This window comes from Alligator mississippiensis, chromosome 5, assembly GCF_030867095.1.
Source record: "Alligator mississippiensis isolate rAllMis1 chromosome 5, rAllMis1, whole genome shotgun sequence".
Lineage (NCBI taxonomy): Eukaryota > Metazoa > Chordata > Crocodylia > Alligatoridae > Alligator > Alligator mississippiensis.
Window position 1 is genome coordinate 79391950 of NC_081828.1, and position 8610 is coordinate 79400559.

The following is an 8610-nucleotide window of genomic DNA, read 5'->3' on the forward strand; positions in this document are numbered from 1 at the left end:
TCTCTATTTTCTTTAGGTTAATAAGAAAACAGTCGTGCATCAGGATTGTGCAAGAGCTAAGATTTAAAAGCAGCCACTTAAGAAATAGTGATACAGTGGGAAAGTACTTCCTTTTCTAGATCTAGTTTGCCATCACAGCCCTTTTAAAACTTCTCCTGGACCTTCTGCTGCATTTGTGTCCCAACAGGCTGTTAGCTTTCCTGGGCCATAGTAGGCTCCAGCTTCTGTCTGTGGCACATCTCCCTGGTACAGGTTGTCTGATATCTCTTTATGGCAACGTGATGCTGCTGCTGACCTGTTCTTGGCCCCAGAACAGTTACCATTACTGGAGTAACTTAAGCATAACCTTTTTCAGAGGACTTCAAATTTAAAGTTCACCTCCTTGGAGACGTACAGCTTTGGAAGCCAGGTACACCGGCTTTGTAAAAGTTCCAAAAACTAAATTAGTGCTTACTTTGGCTGGCATTATAAATCTATGTAGCTAGACAAAAAAAGCCACCAAGAAAAACAATAAGGTGCACATTTCCCCATCTCAGTTTCCTAACCCTCTCTTGAATGCTTTTTGGGCTTAGATCAATAGTTGCTTAATGCAACAGTTCCCAACTTTAAGTGGTCCATAGGCAGTAGAACTAAGCAAGTGATGTACTGTAGCCATCATATTGTGTTCTTCCTTTCAATGTATCTGGAAAACAATTTTTTTTGTAGCCATGTTAGATGGTCTTGAGAGTAACATGCCATATTGGGTACCACTGCTCCAGAAGGTCAGAATCTACCTTCTTTTGCATCTAAGTTAACCTCAAGAACAATGAATCTCTTTTCTGTACATCCAATTCCTTCTGCTTTCATACCTAAGCTTTTGCTCTCAGTTTCTCAGATAGCACATGAGTAACTGCTTTATTACCTCCAGACACCTTTCTCAGGTGACCTTTGGATCAGGCTCATTATCTGATCAAGGCCCTGCCAGGAAAGTCTACTTACCAATCCCTGCAGTTCAGATTTGAAAACTGGGTTTGCCTTGGGCTAGTACTCATCTTTTTATCCATAGGAGCTCCAATTACATGAATAGTTATCAATAGGTAATGACCCTCCATTCTGAGACCTGTGCCAGGTGCAAGGATTTCTCCCATTAGCTCCTGCAGCTTTTATCTCCATATGGAGGCAAGAACAGCTGAGAAGGCAGCCAAGCATTTCAAATTAGCTTTGATTAGTTAATAAAATAATTAACACAATGTTGCTGAAATGTGTCATAGGTTTGGATTTTTGGAGTTTTTCTTCTACTTTTACCTCCATTTTCACAGCATAACACATATTATTAAATTCCTGAATTGGCAGTTCTGTAGTTTGGTCTGAGCTTTAAAACACTGAAAATTTTGGAAAGCCTTTTTAAAATTTCAAAGAGAGAGAGAAACGCATCATCATCACTCAAGCAAACTTCTGCCAATGAAGCTGGCATTTAAAGATTAACTTATCAGATGGCATTGAAACAGAAACATTTGGCTTAGCCAGGTAGTGCATTTGTTCAATAAAGCAGCTTGCCTTTTTGGAGGGTTTTGTGGAGGGGTGTTTGAGGGCGAATAAAGCTACCTGCCTTCTGGTAACAACATGTCCTTCCTACGAATCTCCCTCAGCACCCCAATCTACCCTACTCTAGTCAAATGTTCAGAGGCCCTAGATACTCTCATCAAGCCCCAGTGATCTTAAATTGGCAAGTTAACTAAACTAATGGAATGCAGGGTATTATAGTAGATTTGCTATCAATATAAGCCTAATCTTTTACAGGTGTATGAGAAAGAATAGTTCCTGGACTAATGATTCTTAATCAGAGTGCCATGAGATCTTTTCAAGGGTGACACAGTGTTATCATAACTTATCACTGTGCAAACATGATTCACAAAATAAACCCAGGGATTTCAAATAGGAAATGGTCAGTGTTAAAAAACATTCTTACCTCTTATGATCTCTCTCAGTTCTTTGGAACAGAAGACTTGCTCTTACTATTTTTCTGTAGTCAAAATGAGTGAAAACTAAGAGCTGGTATTTTCTGAAGTTTGCATCAAACCAATTTAGGGGTGCCTTGAGTCTGAAAAGATTGAGAACCACTACCTTAGACCAATATATACTGAAATGGAGATCCTGGATAGGTGGTAAGTTAGTATTTTACAATCTGTACTATAGAACACTGCTGATTTCTGGGTGATTGCAAAAGGGTAGCATAGCAGAATTTGCCCCAGTGAATTCAGAGACGGGAACCCATCACTGCTCAAAGATACTCGCTGAGTGTGTATCAAGTATAAACACCATTGCCTGCCATGAAGCTGATCTTGTCTGTATCAGTTGAGAATGTAAAGTGTGAGTCAGGGACCATTTCTTTACTTTTTCTGGGCACTGGTGTGTGCAACTTGTTAACTTTAGAGGATTGGGTTCCACAAACCAGTTTTTCATGCTTCATGTATGAGTCACAAACAAGCTGACAAACAAGCCAGCAATAGGTTTTCTGAGCACATGTGGAAATGGAACCTGCTGGTATCATATACCCCATTTTCTATCCTTGGAGATTTTTAGAAGTATTCTGTTTCACAGACCAATGAGTTTTGTAATAGATTATCTTCCTTTGCTTATAAAACACTCATTACCTCAAGTTTAAGATTCTCATGACCTCTCAAAGTAGGACTATCAACAATTTACAAAAATAGTCACCCATCACAGCATTATAATGCACAGTATTATAATTAGAAAAATGTCAGTTTCCCAAGCATATACAGAAAATATACTCCGGGGGTATGTCTACATACGTGCTTTATCATGCATTAGACTATTCTAATGCACAGTAAAGTGTCACCATCTGCCTGTGTGTGCTATTAGAGTGCATTAGATTAATGTAAAGTGCTGCTGGCTAGTACTGACAGATACAGGTACTAGCCAATGGCACTTTAATGTGCCTAAGTGCATGTATAGACAGTGATGTTTGGTGCAAATTGTGCCTGGTCAGCCACACTAGCAGGGGTCCAACCTCCTTCCTGCTGCTGAGCCACATGGCTGGCAGCTTCTCCAGCTGCATGGCATAGGCAGCTCTTCAGCTGTTCAACAATACCACCTGGACCCCTGGCCTGCCCCCAGGGCCCCTGCCTGCATTTGCCTGCCCCCTGAGCACAGTGCCCCTCCTTTGAGGGCACGTACTAGGTGATGCAGCCTCTCTGACCCCTGGGGCCCATGTCTGTGTCTGCCTGTCCTCGGGGCACATCACCCCATGCAGCTCCCGAGACCCTGGCTCTGAGCCTTGGGACTCCTGCTGGGAGAGACTGTCCCCTGGGCACTGTGCCCCAAGGCAGCAGATACATGTTGCTTAACGCTGCCACCTGGAGCCTGATTCCCCCAAGGCCCCCTACCAGCCCAAGCCTAACTTCTGGGCACCATACCCCATAGCAGTGGGCACATGCCACCCAATGCCAACACCCAGAGCCCAGACCTGAGCCCCAGAGGCCCCTGCCAGCTGCTGCCATGTTGGGCTATCCACCTGTGGAGAGACAGGCCCAGGAGCCCAACTGGACTCACCAGGAGGCTGTGGATCTCATTGCAATCTGGGGGGGGGCGGGGGACATTGAGGTCCAGCAGCAGTTCAGCTAGGCAGCAAAGGTCAACAGGCATGATTACACAACCGTGGCCAAGTGGATGCAGAAGCATGGACACTAGTGGTCCAGACAGCAATGCTAAGTGAAAGCAAAAATCCTGAGAGCACAGTGGGTCTGTATGACGGACCACAACAGGCAGTCCAAGGCTGTGCTGAGGACCACATCATTCATGCACAAGCTGGACTGCATCCTGTCCCTCCACGGACCCTAGCGAGGCCTGGTATGTGTTCTGGTGGAGGCTGTGCCTGCCAACAACAAGAACTCACCAGGGGAGAGCCCCTTGGGGTTCTGGAACCAGGGCCCAGTGCACTCCCTGCCCTTGGCTTTACCCGGCAGCTCAGCCAGCCTGGGCCACCACTTGCCTCAGCTACTGTGGCAGTGGGTCCCCAACACAGAGGGCAGGCCAGGGATGGCCCCTTCACCCACCAAGTCCAACTCCTCACCAGAAGGGGCCGCTGCCTGAGTGGTCAGGCACCATGCCTCAGTGCTTGGGACACCTCACCCAACCTAACCATCTCTCCACAGCTGGGGATGGACTCAGATTGCCAGGAGTTCCTGCCACACCCTCCTGCTAAGCCCTGCACAGGGAAGTGGGCCAGAGGAGAGAGGGCACCATGGCCACCTGTGCCTGCGCCAGCTCACCTGCTCACCCCTAGGCTGCATGCCCGGAGCCAGGACCCTGCATGGGGAGTGGAAGGTCTTCCCCTCCCCTTCCTGCCCTGCCTGACTGAGCTCCCCCTTGCCAGTGGGTGTGTCTACACAAGACACTTTAGTGAGCATTAGACTAATTTAATATGCAATAAAGCATCACTGTGTATATGTGCACAGCAATTACTGTGCAATGTATTATGATGGCAATGGATTTGTGACCCAGATATCTCGTTCTGGGCAGACCCAAAACCCTCAGACTGACCACGACTTTTCCATTCAATAATAGGCGAATTTTATTGATACACAGTGATAGCAGATAAGAATAATGCAAAAAAATCATTATCTACCAGTCGCAGAGTTCACAGAATCAAAGTACATCTGGCCAGTATGCGAGCTTCACTCTGAGCTTCCCTTTTGAATGTCAGATATCAGCAGCCCAGAGATCAAAAGCAGAAGCCCACCCCTCCCCAGTGGGGTGGGTGAGAGGCTGGTGGTGTGTTCTCTGTCCATGGTGGCTTCAGGTTCCCCTCTCAGGGACCCTTTGCTGTTCGAAAATCCCTTTTTTTGTATTTTTTCCCCTCCTGATGACTCTTCATTTCTGGGCATCATCGATTGGTCTCCCTGTGGTCGTCATACTGTCAACATTCTGTCCTGTCAGTATATTCCCTTGTTTTACAAACCCATCACATGCACACATTCAAATTTGGTTCTTTCCGGTGTCCTCCTAATTTGGTCCATTTACCAAAACCAGAAATCCCAAGGGCTTTGCAGCTGGGCACTGACCTAATACCACCTTATCTCATATTATGGAACAGTGTGGTACATGTCTTCAATTTCCCAGCCTGTGTATCTTTTTTCTGCTTGCTTGTGTCAGACACAGTGGGCCTTGAAGGAAACTGTCACAAACAGGCTTTTAGAAATCAATTAACCCTTGCTGTTGCCCTGGACCATTGTATATCTACATACATGCAAGCCAATTCCCAAAAGCAAACCTCTAAATACCATTTTCTAGCCATCATATTAGTCTAATGCACATTAGTCTAATAAACATCTAAACCTGTTGTCATGGGATGGGGTCCCTGAGGATGGCAGTGATCCCCCTAGGTCTCCTTAACTGTGCCAATCCTGCCCAATAGGCACCTTCTTTCTCACCCACCATGTCTTGCTGGTAATTTTAGTAGATTGGGAGGCTGCCCTCAAGTTTGTCTGGACACAGTCCTGCTGGACCCCGCTGAACCACGTGGATTCTTGGATCCCTTTTTGGATCCCGCTCAAAATAGATGCCTCATGGGACACCCTCAGCCTTATAGGCTAGATGCATGGCTCCAAAACCATCCCTTTACCACGCCCCATGCCTTGCAGATGGTATTGACATTGTCTCTCCTGGACCTTGCTATAGCTTGGCCCCTTGTCCTCACTGGGCTCTCCGCAGGCCTGTCTCTGTGCCCCACACTGGCGCTGGGCTCTGCTCACCCCCTTATCACTGCACCCTTCTCTGACACTGGGGTTCCCCCACCATAGTGGGTCCCCAATGAGGCCTCCTTCCCCAATAGCCTCAACCCAATCCACCAGCCAAACAGTAACTAAAATCTGAGCCTCTGGGCTATAACATAATATAAGTGGTTCAGGGTGTGCTCTGTCCCTTTAAAACATCAAACTTCTCCCAGCACTATGTACTTATAGGCCAGGGTCTCTAGTGAGCTCCCGGAGACCCTTAATCCTACCCGGGGTAGAACAAGCAGCCAAGCTTCTCTGGTGAGCTTCTCTAAGAGTTCCTTCCCCCCTGGCTGCTGATAGAACTAAACCTCTACTCCCAGCCCTGGGGTTTATATTTGCCCAGGGTCCTGCCTCTTCCAGTCAGCTGACCGGGTGTAGGTACAGGCTAATTTACTTGTTAGCCTATTGCCATAGTAATCTGCACTTGTGGACTTCTATCTAGCTCATAGGGCCCTTTCCCTAGGCAGTTTCTGCTCTTACAGAAGCAGGCACCTTAGTGCCCTGCGACACCTGTACATACAGGTACTAGAAAACAGTGCAATAACTAATGCCCCATACTGCAAGTGTAGACACTGACTGGGAGCAAAGATAAACACATTAAAACTTTTTCTCATCTAGTAAGAAAAGAAAGCTAGATTTAAAAAAAAACCTGAAATGCTTTGTAGAGACTTACTAAGTTTCATCAAAGGCTTGCTGACATCCAGGGTAGACTCAGTCTGCCCACCTGCCCAATCTAGACTTATTCCCACGATGACGACAGATCTTCAAATTAATTAACTGTTTTTTAGTTTTTTACACATGACACTGATCTTTTACAGACTTCATGGACAGGTGTTTTTAGCCTGTTTTTTTTATGGACTCTCCGTAAATTTACAGGCAGTTAACAACCTAGAGAAAGCTGAAGACGGGCAGAGCAGAAGGGAAAGAATTCAGGGAGCATGACAAAAAATGGAGGGATTAGAATAAGGGGAAGAGCAGAGGGAAAGAAACACAAGGAAGGAGGAGAAGAGAAGGTGCTGGGGTGGGGAGATACAGGAGCAGAGCAGATGCAGGAGCAAATCATTCCAGCTTTCCCTACATTAGGGGTGCTTGACTTCACAACCTTTAGGTTCTGTTAATTAATTTTTTTAAGATGCAATGCATTCTTAATTTGTCTGCACCTTTTATTTTGTATTTTACCTTCAGATAAATCATTATATAATTCCACAGACAGAACACATTAAGAAATACTATGAGCTAAAACCAAGTTCAGAATCCAATTATATCTATCCCAAATTAGTTTCCTACCATATTCATATCTTATGCTTAGTTTTATGGCAAATATATTTAATTATAAATCTATTGCTACTCCTGACATAAAGAAGGAGTTACACAAAAGCTGCCGCTATGAAGAGGCATGTTTGCTTTTTCCTTATTAACTTTACCCCCACGTGATGGGATTTATTATTATTCATTGTTATTATTCAGCTAGCACATATGACTGTCCTCATTATTCCACTGAGCACTATAAAACCTTACTTTCACTTCAAAACTTACTCTTAACAATCTCAATCCTGTTCAACTCCATTTTTTATATATTACCTATTTTAATTGCTTTTCTCTGAACCTTTTTCAGCCCCTCAGTAATCTTGCTGCCTCAGGGAACACGTAGATGGGTATAACATATAAATGTTAAGATTCTTGTGACGTGGCCAGTTCTCTGGTGGGAGGCAGGGCAGGGCACGGCGGTACCATATAGAGGCTAACTGGTTCAGAGACATGAGCTTTTGTAGGCAACAGCCCACTTTGTCAGATGCTGTGAAAGGACTATGCCTATTATATAGTAAAACTGAAGAGCGCTAGGCGTGCATCCAAACTCCTGAACTTTTCCTGGGGCCATCCAGGCGCCATGCAGGTCCCCAGTGTATATCAGAGCAGTTGGATATCTGCTATAATTTAGACTAGCTGCCAGTGGCCTCCATGGAGCTGCTAGTGAAATAGCAGCCCTGGCCTGGCCACATCCCTTTTCCATGATATATCCCCAATGGAAATAACTGAAAGGAAGGATGGTGCAGGGGAGTTACTGATGTTGCTCAAGGCAATCTGTGGATGCCTCTAAGTTAAAGGGAATTTTGCAGTAGCCAGTTAAAACAGCTCATGTTGGCTTTGTGCTGGTATTTCCTGACCTCACTTCCAGTTCTTCACACATCTGGTTGCCCTTCTTAACCATACTGACACATTTTGACTGTAGTTCTATTCATTCTCCTTCTCAGATATTTTCCTGCGCTGTGTTCCTGAGGTTGGGCCAGTTTAAGGTTGATTTGCCCCAATATTTGGCAATTACAAAGCGCTGTATGGGGTACACTATTATGTTTACTTTTCTCAGGAAGGGAAAGCTTCTTCCAGAAGCAGTTTATATGCTAAAAAGAGACAGTCCCAAATTTTAAAATCTCCTTCCCCAAATTCATAGGTGCCAATTTTGTTTATTGCCAGTGGGTGCTTGCAGATGTAAAAAAAGAAAAAACCCTGGTGTTAAGTGGTGCCGAGCCCTACACATGCCCAGAAGAGGGAGCGCAATTACTTCAGCCTGGTTCTGCAGCATCTATAAAGATCAGATGCTTTACTGAGGCTTTTTTGGCACTTTTATCTAATAGCTAATTGAATCAGCTCTAGCTAGAAGCGCCAAAAAGTCCCACTTAAATACTTGATCTTTACAGACACTGCAGAGTCGGATTGAAGTAACCGCTTCTTCCAATAAAGTGCACGGTTTTATTTTTTAAACGTCTGAAAGCATGACTCTGTGGGTGCTGAGCACCTGCTAATTTTTTTTGGTGGGTGCTTGAGCCCTGGAGCA